This window comes from Diabrotica undecimpunctata, chromosome 1 (assembly GCF_040954645.1).
Source record: "Diabrotica undecimpunctata isolate CICGRU chromosome 1, icDiaUnde3, whole genome shotgun sequence".
In the NCBI taxonomy this organism is placed as follows: Eukaryota; Metazoa; Arthropoda; class Insecta; order Coleoptera; family Chrysomelidae; genus Diabrotica; species Diabrotica undecimpunctata.
The window spans coordinates 186,271,405-186,282,161 of NC_092803.1; the positions used below are offsets into that span (position 1 = coordinate 186,271,405).

At 35.7% G+C, this 10,757-nt stretch overlaps 1 long non-coding RNA gene across 1 annotated transcript; it reads left to right on the forward strand.

Moving 5' to 3' along the window:
- Positions 1 to 2,863: 2,863 nt before the first annotated feature.
- LOC140441704 (uncharacterized) lies at positions 2,864 to 5,939 on the forward strand. Its single transcript, XR_011951029.1, has 2 exons — positions 2,864 to 3,219; positions 5,774 to 5,939. It is a non-coding gene; the product is annotated as an uncharacterized lncRNA (long non-coding RNA).
- Positions 5,940 to 10,757: the final 4,818 nt, after the last annotated feature.

The window sequence follows — 10,757 nt, forward strand, 5'->3', positions numbered from 1 at the left end:
TAACGAAAGCTACTGCCGAAAAACTGAGGGGAACACAAAGGCGAATGGAGAGATCAATGCTGGGCCTGACCTTGAAAGATCGCGTGAGAAATGAGGAGATACGCCGACGAACTGGCGTAGACGATATTATACTGCGAATCAATAAACAAAAGTGGAGGTGGGCTGGACATGTTGCTAGAATGGAAGACGGAAGATGGAAGAAGAGATTATTGGAGTGGAGACCAAGAGCCGACAAGCGAAGTCGAGGCAGACCACCCACCCGATGGACCGACGACCTAAGGAGAATAGAAACAAACTGGATTTCAGTAGCTAGAGATAGAGAGAACTGGAGACGTTTGGAGGAGGCCTATATCCAACAATGGATGTGAAAATGGGGCTGGATGATGATGATGATGAATATCCTTCATCCAACTCACTAGTTGTGTAATTTCGTCTTATTCTTAAACCATCATTAAACCATTGTACAGGATCATATACCTTTCTCAATATCTTTCACTTAAATATCCTAAGCTGTTCTTCACTTTCTCTTTATCATCCAGATCTTACATCTTTAGGCTATTGAGTCTAATTGGGGATCTAAAAATAATTACTTTCACTTTTATCACTTCTATCGGATAATTTGTTTGTCATCAATCTTTTATCGGTAAAAAATAAAAATTTGGGAGAGAAAACAGTAGAGCGAAGGTTAAGGAGAAGAACCCATCGATAGGAGAATTTGCTTGATTTGAGAAAGTTGATAGAAACAGTCGACAAAAAGAAAATCTAGCTACATTTGGTATTTGTAGATCTTAAGAAGGCGTACGACACAGTTTCTAGACAAAAGCTATGGAGATGTATTAAAGAGAAATGGGTTCCTTCTACACCACAGTAAATACTTGTTGTGGTTGGTGTGGTCGGTTCGCATCAAGGCTCTTCACCGATTCCCTACCATCTTGTTATAGATGTGCTGACAGAGAAGATTTGAGAGGGGTCTAATTTTGTCAATATTCTTTGCTGATGATATCGTGTTCACCGACTAGAGCAAAGAAATGTTTGAATAGTTGGAGGTTGAAGAAGAGCTATTGAAGAGGGAGAACTTAAGGTTAATAGGTCGAAAACGGAGTATTTGTAGTTAAGTGGAATAGAAATGGTTAAGGATATTGAATTTTTGGAGAAAAACTAATAGGATAATTTAAATATCTCGGCTTCTACAAAACGGAAAATGGGACACTGACAAAAAATTGCCCACAGGATACAGGTTGCTTGGTTTAACTGATACTATGCAATCTAAAAATCGTGAAAAGGGAAAGATATACAAGAGTATGCTTATTCCTGCAATGGTATAGGGCTGTAAATTGTTGCCTGAAAAGAAGATTCAGAGAAAAAAGAGTGAGGTAGCTGAAATAAAAATGTCACGGTGGATGTTGGGTAAAACTAGTCTGGGCAAGATCGGGAATTAGGTCATTAGGAAAATATCCGGGGCTATAGTCTCAAAAAAGGTTTAAGAACAAAGACTGCTATTTGGTCAGGTCAGACATAGAAACGAGAACTAAGGGTGGCCGGAAAATCCCTTTACAGTAATAATATGCCAGTAATAATAATACCGGGCTAATTTTTGTTGGCGTTCCAGCGCACAAGCGCATCGTCAAGGGCGCCTGCATCATCTAGGGCTTTATTTTTGTTCGTTTTCAAAAGTCATCATCACTAAACCAACCTTACTGTCGTTGGAAACCGTTCTCAACGTACCAAGAAGTAGAAGACCAAGCTCTCAGTGCCGGCATTGAGGAATCCATTATACGTGAACCTATAAATTCGACGCGGAAAGGCTCTGAAGAGATTGGTATTCGATGATAAACAATGCAAGATCACATGCAAAGGTATTTAAAAGTGCAAGGTCTTTCGATCAGTATCTGTTAATGATTTAAGTGATACTGACATGGATTCCCGACTGCAAGCATGCCAATTACAGATTCAACGCTATACGAGAGCATGTGAAAAACAAAATGTTCTTTTTACTAATAAGTTTGCGATTTATTGCAACTCTCGAAATCGAGATCTTTATTCCAATATCATAATCATGATATCGACTGGAATGACTTTAATCAATCTGCTTGGGCCATATTTTTCTGAAGGCTCCGTAACTCCTATACACTTATCTGTAGATGATCAACAAGCAGTTACTACCGCAATTAAGGACTCAGATGAGGTTAGAAAATGCTGATATGTTTCGAATGAAGACTTGCGAAACGGAATTCGCCAAGCTCTCGACTCCAGACATGCTGAGACGAATGAACATACGAACATGGCGTCGTATAAAGTTGCGTTGCAACAATGGAGGTATGCGTAGCGATATTTTGAATAAATTAATTGTGTTTCCCTCTATAGTATAACAAAAACAATTCATTACTCTAAAGGCACTTTCTTGTCACCCTATATATAAGATGAAGAATAGAGCTAATAGAAGTTGTGGGAAAGACTGTGTGGCAAAGGACATGAGAGATAAAGGTTTAAATATAGAAGTTACGATGGAAAAAAATGAATGGCGAAGAAAATTAGGGAACAACGACGTGAAAAGGAAAAAGCTGAGGAAGAAGGAGGAGAAGAAGAATGTGTCTACATAATTCAGCTTATTCTTTCTAATCAGACAGAGATATCTTCAACTCTCCAAAATACTTACACAATAAAACAACATATTAGAAGTTCTACCTAAGCAGTTTTATTTATGACGTATTTCCTCCATAATATTTTTTTACTTCCTACATTAATCAATATTTATATTTGTATACAGTTTTTTTAATGTATTTGTTAGTTATTGTATGTATTTATTATGTAAATTCTAAAAATTTTTATATTTTATTATAGGAACTCAGTATATTGTAAAATGGTTTATCCGTTAATAAATAAATTAACATTGCATTTTTAGTGCTGTAAAAAGGGGAAACCCGTTAAAAGTATACATAAATTTCCACACAATAATCAAGAACACTTATTTGCAAGAGACTCCTGTATTTTACATTTAAAATTTGTTTAGCTTGAATATGACTTCCTCTACAGTTTTTCTTTTTATATTGCTATCGATGGTATATCTGTTTGTGGAAACTGCTGCACGACAAGATTGTGGGCCCCATTATTGCCTTACTAGAAAGCATAATTGTGATATACCAACATGTACAGACGATTATGTTGAAATGGATTATCCCGAATTATGCAGGTGTTGCCCACAGTGTTACAAAATTAAAGGTAATTTTTATCTTATACATTTTTCATTACTTTTACGAATATTTCTTATTACGACAGATTACGATTATATTTTTTAAAGTTATATTCTTAAATTTTATAAAAATTCAGACCTTTACGGTGTTTATAATATATTGTATTCTATTTCAATAATCTTCTTCTTCATGTTCGGTCTCCGATTTGAAGTTTGACTAACCACTCTTTTAAATTTCGCAACTAAAATATTTTTCTTCTATCTATACTTACTTCTCTCTTCTACCATTCTTCCCTCTATTACGTTTTATAGAAGTTGACATTTATTTCTTCTGTAAAATATGTTTAAAATATTGTTTTTGTTAAAAGTTTTTGGTTTTTGATGTTCACCAGTAATTTCATTTCTCTGCTTTTCCTTGTATCTCTGAATTTATTATATTAATAGTCCATGGAATTTTTAATAGTCTTCTATTAGTCCAGAGTTCGAATGCTTCTGTTTTGTTGCAGCTGTATTTATTTATGGACCACGTCTCCATAATATATAGAAGTATGGAATAAATGTAGCATTTTAGTTCTAATCTAATGATCTTGACCCATTCAAAATAAATTCTTCGGTTAGTTGAACTTAATATCAGGGCCTAATAATAGGCAACTCATTATATATTGTTTCAACATTTTGTTTATAATTAAAATAGGAAATAATTTTTAATCCCTTTACCCCTGTTGCTAATACGCCCATGACCATATCCGCAAATCGATAGTAAGGGCTCGCTCGCCCTTAGCAATGTTTATTGGAACATACCGACTATCACGAACATACCGACTATTCAGGCGGATCCTTTTTATAATTTGTAAATGCAGTCGTAAAAGCTCTTTATAGTATCTTTCTGAAAGAACCTAATTCAAAAGGTTCTATCGCTTCTCACGGTTTCCAACGACAAGATTCCCGTTACTTACCTCGAACTTTTCTATATTCGGGTATCTTCCTAGAGATGGAAACAGCCTGGCGTCCTTTTAGGCAAGTTGTCATTTTTGAGTGGGGGATATACTACTTTTTTTTTTTAAGCTTGTTATATTTTAGGAGGAAAAAAAGGACTCTGGGCAGTACGGTCTTCGAGTAAAGACACTTGGTTATCTTACAGTTCTCTGTGTATTTTTTCTTTAAGTGTGTGTATACTTAAATCTTTAACATATCTTAATCTAATACCATATTAGATTAAACATTGTTATAAAGTACCTTCATTTTGATTAAATTCAGTGCTTGATACTAGTAAAGTATAGTAGAATCAGTGAAATAGTGCAGTAGTCATCGAGATTTATTGTAAATTATCGTAATCCTATTACCTTCAATTATCTGGGTGAATAATATTGGAATAAGATTACCCAATCCTGGACAAATCTGCGTCAACCATTTTGTCACCTGTACTTAAGGTTAACTACTGATTTGGCAATTCAATTAGAAGAACATTTAATATTTTCATACGAACTTTCAATCAGTTAATAAGAACTTCTCACAAATAATAATTATGAACATTCAATGTTCAGTAAGAACAGTTATTAATTAAACTAAAAACAGTGCGGGACAGACAGTTAACCTACAACCAAGTGCGGGTTGGTTTCATTTTTATAATACAGAATTATTGTAATCTTTTTGTATTCTTTTGAATTTAAATTGAATTAATCTTGTTTTATTTGCGATAATTGCTATCCATTTTTAAATGTACTGTACCCGTTATCTCGAGATAAGCCCATAAACAGCCAAGAGAGAATTCTTTAATCAGATTTAGTTGATTTTTTTAAAATACTCCCAGGCTCTCTTTGCTGATAATTTAATCTGTGCATGATTTTATTATATTGTATCTGTAAAGGTATTTCTTGATCATAATACTGTTTATTTTCATATGTATAATTTATTAATTGATGGTGCTTTTTTTTTACTTGTGTTTACATTCAGCCACCTATTTAATTGTGTTGTTAAATATATTGTTTTGTTTTATCCATGAATTTTATTTCTCGACTCCCAAGTTTTCTGATAAAATAATACCTCTGAATATTTGCTTATAATATTAAATTATTATTATACCTTCGACAAGGAGAAAGATCAGGCTAATTAAGTTTCGTAGGTAAGTAGGTGGACGGAGTCCACCTAATATATTTATTATTAAATAACTAACAGAACCTAAATATCTTTCCTTATCTCTTTTCGTTTCTAAGGTTTTTTAATTTTCCTCTTGAACCCTAAAAAGTTAAGTGGCGCCCTTTTTCTATCTTATCGTATCTTTGGTAATTTTACCCATCTATCTTTTTGTTTATTTCTGTATCTTTTCTTATATAATATATCTTTCTAATATATCTTATACTGTCCTATCTTTACTAATTTCGTCCGTTGGCCCATTCCCGGTTCCAAAAGCTAATTTCAAACCCACGACTCGCTCTCCACCCACTATCTGGCTGTCGTCCGCAGTGTCTCCATTGGTGACCTTTCTAGCACCATCCAAAAAAGGTTTCCGAGGTTACATTGTAAAGACATGTTTACTGTAATACACTGTTCATTATTACATTATTAAAATATTTTATATTTTAGGTGATGGCGAATCCTGTGGAGAAGAAAATTTTGCAGTATGCGGCTATAATTTGAAATGTGTTAGGGGCGTTTGCATAAAAAACAAAATTTAGCAATAGTTATCTATTGCAATAATAATCCTGTACCTACCTCTTATTGAAAATAAATAAAAATATATTACTCGAAAGTTAAGTTTTTTAAATGGATTAGAAATAATTTACTTCTAGTAGTTTTTTTAACTATATTAAATGGTGGAAGTATCATTAAGAAAACAGGATACTGGACAGGACTGAACAGGACTCTGTCTTAATAAGACAGAGACAGGTTATGATAGAAATCTTAGTTTTTTATAAAAAATAGTGCAAAATATCTTTTTACTGTAGATAACTTTTAGTTAATTATTGCTTTCAAAACATCTTCCTAAAAGACTTGTGTTAAAGTCTTAACATATTACCAATAATCCCTCGTTATTTTTGTTGCTGTTATTAATAAAACACTAAAATATATTCTATTTATTTTCGATATATCTCAGCTCAAATAAAACAAGTTTTTTGTCTCGTCCGCCCGCTAAAACAGGTTGTTTCTTTTGGAATCTAAACATGCTTCGATATTATGTTACCGCCAATTCTCCTCTTCTTAATATAAAAAGTTATCATTTTTGCGACCACAACAGGTCATAAATGTTTTTTCCTCGTACCAACCGCTTCGCTTATTCGTTACAAAAAACAAGTTTTTTGTCTACGTAGAACTGGGTCAATAATGTTTATTTGTTCTCTGAACTCGTAAAAGAGCAATAAATCTTTTAGTTCTTCTTCTTAATGTGCCCTATTGAGTCCCCTTGACGTTGAAGATTAACATGGCGAAACTGTCTCTGTCTTGAGCTATTCTAAAGAGTTGCTCAGCTTTCCTTATTCCTGTCCACTCCCTGATATTCTTCAACCAAGAGGCCTGCTTTCTACCAATTCCTCTGCGTCCTTCGATTTTACCCATCATAATAAGTTGAAGAATATTATATCGGTCTCCCCTTACTACGTGTCCAAAATAGGCCAATTTTCTACATTTGATGTTATCAATATATCTTTTAGTTCTATTGTTATATTATTACGCAGTTTCTACGCAAATGTATAAAAAACTGGCTTATTAAAACCCGCCGTTGGTACCTTTAAAGTTTGTTACAAACCGTTGAAAATTTGGCGGTTCTTTTCCCTATAAAATGCTGAATTGAAGCGACATTCAGAGACTAAAATAGAAAAGGTAAAAAACAGCTATACAATCACAATAACGAAAGCTGGGACACCTATATCCAGGAATTAAATCCAATAATTCCTCGTTCTGGAAGCTATCAAAAATATTAAGAAAATATAAAAAACCTATCCCACCACTACACGGGGAAAATGGAATTGTATATATCGAAACAAACAAAGCAGAGGTATTAAAAGACAAAATAAAAAGAGTATGTACAAACAACTACCACCTCTACGATGACAGACTTCACGGAAGAAGTCGAATACGCAGCCAGAAGATTAAAAAGGAAAAAGGGAAGAACAGGTTTAACACATACCTCTCCTGAAGAGATCAAAGGCTTAATAAAGATGTCAAATGTAAAAAAAAGCACCAGCACCGGGTAATATCACAAAGAGAGCCCTATAAAATCTGCGAAGAAAGCATTCGTATACATTACGAACATCATAAACAGCATGCTTAAATTAAGATACTTCCAGGACAGATGGAAGGAAGCTCACGTGATTATGATAGCGAAACCGGAAAGAAACGGCACTTTTTCACAAAACTACCGACCGATTAGTTTACTGTCATTAGTAAGCAAAATAGCAGAAAGAGTCATCCTAACCAGACTCAACGAATATTCTCAAGCTTTGGGATCTATTCAAGAGGCTCAGTTCGGATTTAGGACAGAACACTCCTGTGAACTGCAGGTTTTTAGGCTGACATAATTTATCACTAAAGGCTTTAACGAAAAGTTCTACACAGCAACGGCGTTCCTCGACGTGAATAAAGCTTTTGATAGAGTATGGCATCAAGGTCTGATCTATAAAGTGAGCAACCTAGCTCGGATCGGAGTTCGGATCGGACCAACCCTATTCGAGCTCGGAGCCCTGGAAGCTGGTATGACTCAGGAAGCGGTGCTATCGCCGTACTTATATACTATATTCACAGCTGATACTCAGACCTCAGAACACTGGTTAGTCTGTACGCGGACGATACAGCCATAGCAGCTGGCAGTAGAGATCCTAACCTAGCTGCCAGCACCTGCAAAGCGCTCTGAATAGATTCCAAAGATGGTGCATAAAGTGGAAAATTGTCCTGAACCCCGAAAAGACACAGGCCATCATGTACAGACACCGAAGAAGTAGACCGGACAGGGAGATCACCATTGCCAATACCCCTGTAGAATGGACAAACGAGGCTAAATGCCTCGGAGTAATATTAGACAGAAAGCTTACTTTCACTGAACATGTAAAGCAAGTAGTCTACAAAGTAAAAGCCCTAAGAAGTAAACTCTCTTCACTAATAGATAGAAAGAGCAAACTTCGATTCAAAACAAAAATGAGAGTAGCTAACAGCATAATACTACCCTTACTAACATATGCATGTGCCGCATGGGGACACACATGCAAAAAAGGAAAGAAAATCCAAATAGCCCAAAACTGGATGATCAGAGAGGCATTAAATATACCTAAATACGTACCGCTAAGATATGTATTTAAAGACTCTGGCCAGAAAAGATCCTAAGAACAATGGACGAAAGAGCCTACAATATCTTCAACGGACTCAGAAACCACCCCAACAGGATTCTAAGAGAGTTGACAGACTACGACATCAACACAAGAAAGGTGCACAGACGGCCGAAGCAACAACTAACTGGATATAGGGAAGAGGAATAAAATGAACAAATACGATAACCACAGAGGAGTCAAACTAACGTATTTTAGTCAGTGAGCACAAAAAAATGGGACAGAGCCACTGCAACCAATCAAGAGATGGTTGGTTGGATGGGTTTGGATGGCTGCAGCAGTTCTGTCACAGTCTGGCGGGAATAAAATGATAGGGAAAAAGACCAATATACACCGGGGTGTGTGAGGGTAATATACACCTGGAAATGCACACCCCAACACACGCACACATAGTATTATAGATGTAGTAAAAAAGACAAAACCCAAAATATATATACACGAAGTGTGTGAGAGCATTATACACTTGGGAATGCACACTCCATAGTTAAGTTAGATTAGTCGTAGTATTTAAGACAAAAAAAAAAACAAAAAAATCGCTCACTGTCTAAACAAAATCATGTCTTCTTCAGAACACCGAACGCCATCTGCTGTTTCGTATAAAGATATAAAAAAACTAATTAAAAAGTATAAAAGGCCCGTGAGGCCTTTTATACCAGCCGTCAGGTATAAAGGCAGATCGAATGCGGATCCTATCGCGAATTCCGAGCACTGAGGTCATGTGCGGCATACATGGGCTCGGTGGCCGGACCCTACTCAGATGCTCAGCCGGCAAGGAGAACAAAATTTATTTTGCCAATTCGGCGGCTGATTGTACGAGCACACACTCTTTTCGGACAGAGAGTCATTAGCCCAGGCTGGTGACTCTCTGTTTGGAATACACACTTTTTTTCTTTTACGGACACCAGTCCCGATGTCAAGTTAAAGGAACTTCTATAGAATCAGTAAAGTAAATAGGGAGAAAAGCCGATATGTTTGCTACATCGTAGATGGCTTAACCACAGTCAATAAAAACAGAGGGTGTCCCATTACCCAGGGCACCCAAAGTAACTTTCAGATCATAAACCTCATCACGTAAGTCACACGTTGAGGAGGGGTGGAGGAAAAGCCTGGGGGTCAGGTAGGTACCACCTCAATAGCGAAGTGTTACCGGTTTGATCCTCGGACATGTATATCTCACTTTATCATGGTATACACATGTTCCTTAGGGGCAGGGTTGATCACATGTGTGTGTGTGCATTCAAAGACTTCGTTCTGGGTCACCGTACCTGACAGTACTACAGAATACTAGCCTTCACACACTCCGTTCTCTGTTCCCGTACCTAATGGTAGGTACATTTCGACCTCTCAAGATTTGTGTAAAAATACACGCGCCCAACGTAAACTTTTGTTCGCATGGCAGAAAAGTAAATATTTTAGTGAATACGTTGGTAAATAACTATTTTTTGTAACAGTGCAATGTAAAATAAAATGCCTTTAAATTCGTCAAGCATTATTATTACCATTTCGACTTAAAAAATTGTTTCGACGAAAGATTATTTAATCCAAGTCTACATACTTAGCCAGTTCCAGCGTCTGGCCCGCTACGTGTGTTGTAAAAAGGGAACAAATCACAACAACTTTATTTTTCCCTTGCTATTTTAGGCATTTTCACAAAAAACTAACAATTTAAGATACCTCCCTACATTTAAAATTTATAATTGGTTGTTTATCTTAGAATAATTCATAAAGCCGGAAGTACTGGTAGTATTTGTAATATTCAAAATATAATAGGCATTTACTAACGTTATCTTTTCCGGAAAGTCTATAATATTAAACACCCGCACGGTAATACCACTAATGATACCGAGCAATATGCATATGGGTACAACAAGAAATGAGCTTAACAGCCGAATATAATACTTTCACATTTTACTTAAAATGGATTTTCCAATATACTGCTATTCCTGTATATCAAAATATGCAAATTAATACATGCTCTTAAATCATATACAGGCAGATCGGACCGAATACGGCCGGTTTGCGCTCGACCGGTTTGCGCTTTGCAATTTTCATAATAGAAATATCTAACTACTATAGTTTCCTTAATCGGCCGATTTGCGCTCTCTTGCAATATAATTTTAATTTCATTCTACAATAATAGTCTGGTGAACCTGCAGTGAACAAACTAACATGTCAAATAAACAGAAACATCTTTTTCCTTTAGATTTGAAAAAAAAATGTCAAATCAAAACTAACAAAATTATTAAATTTTT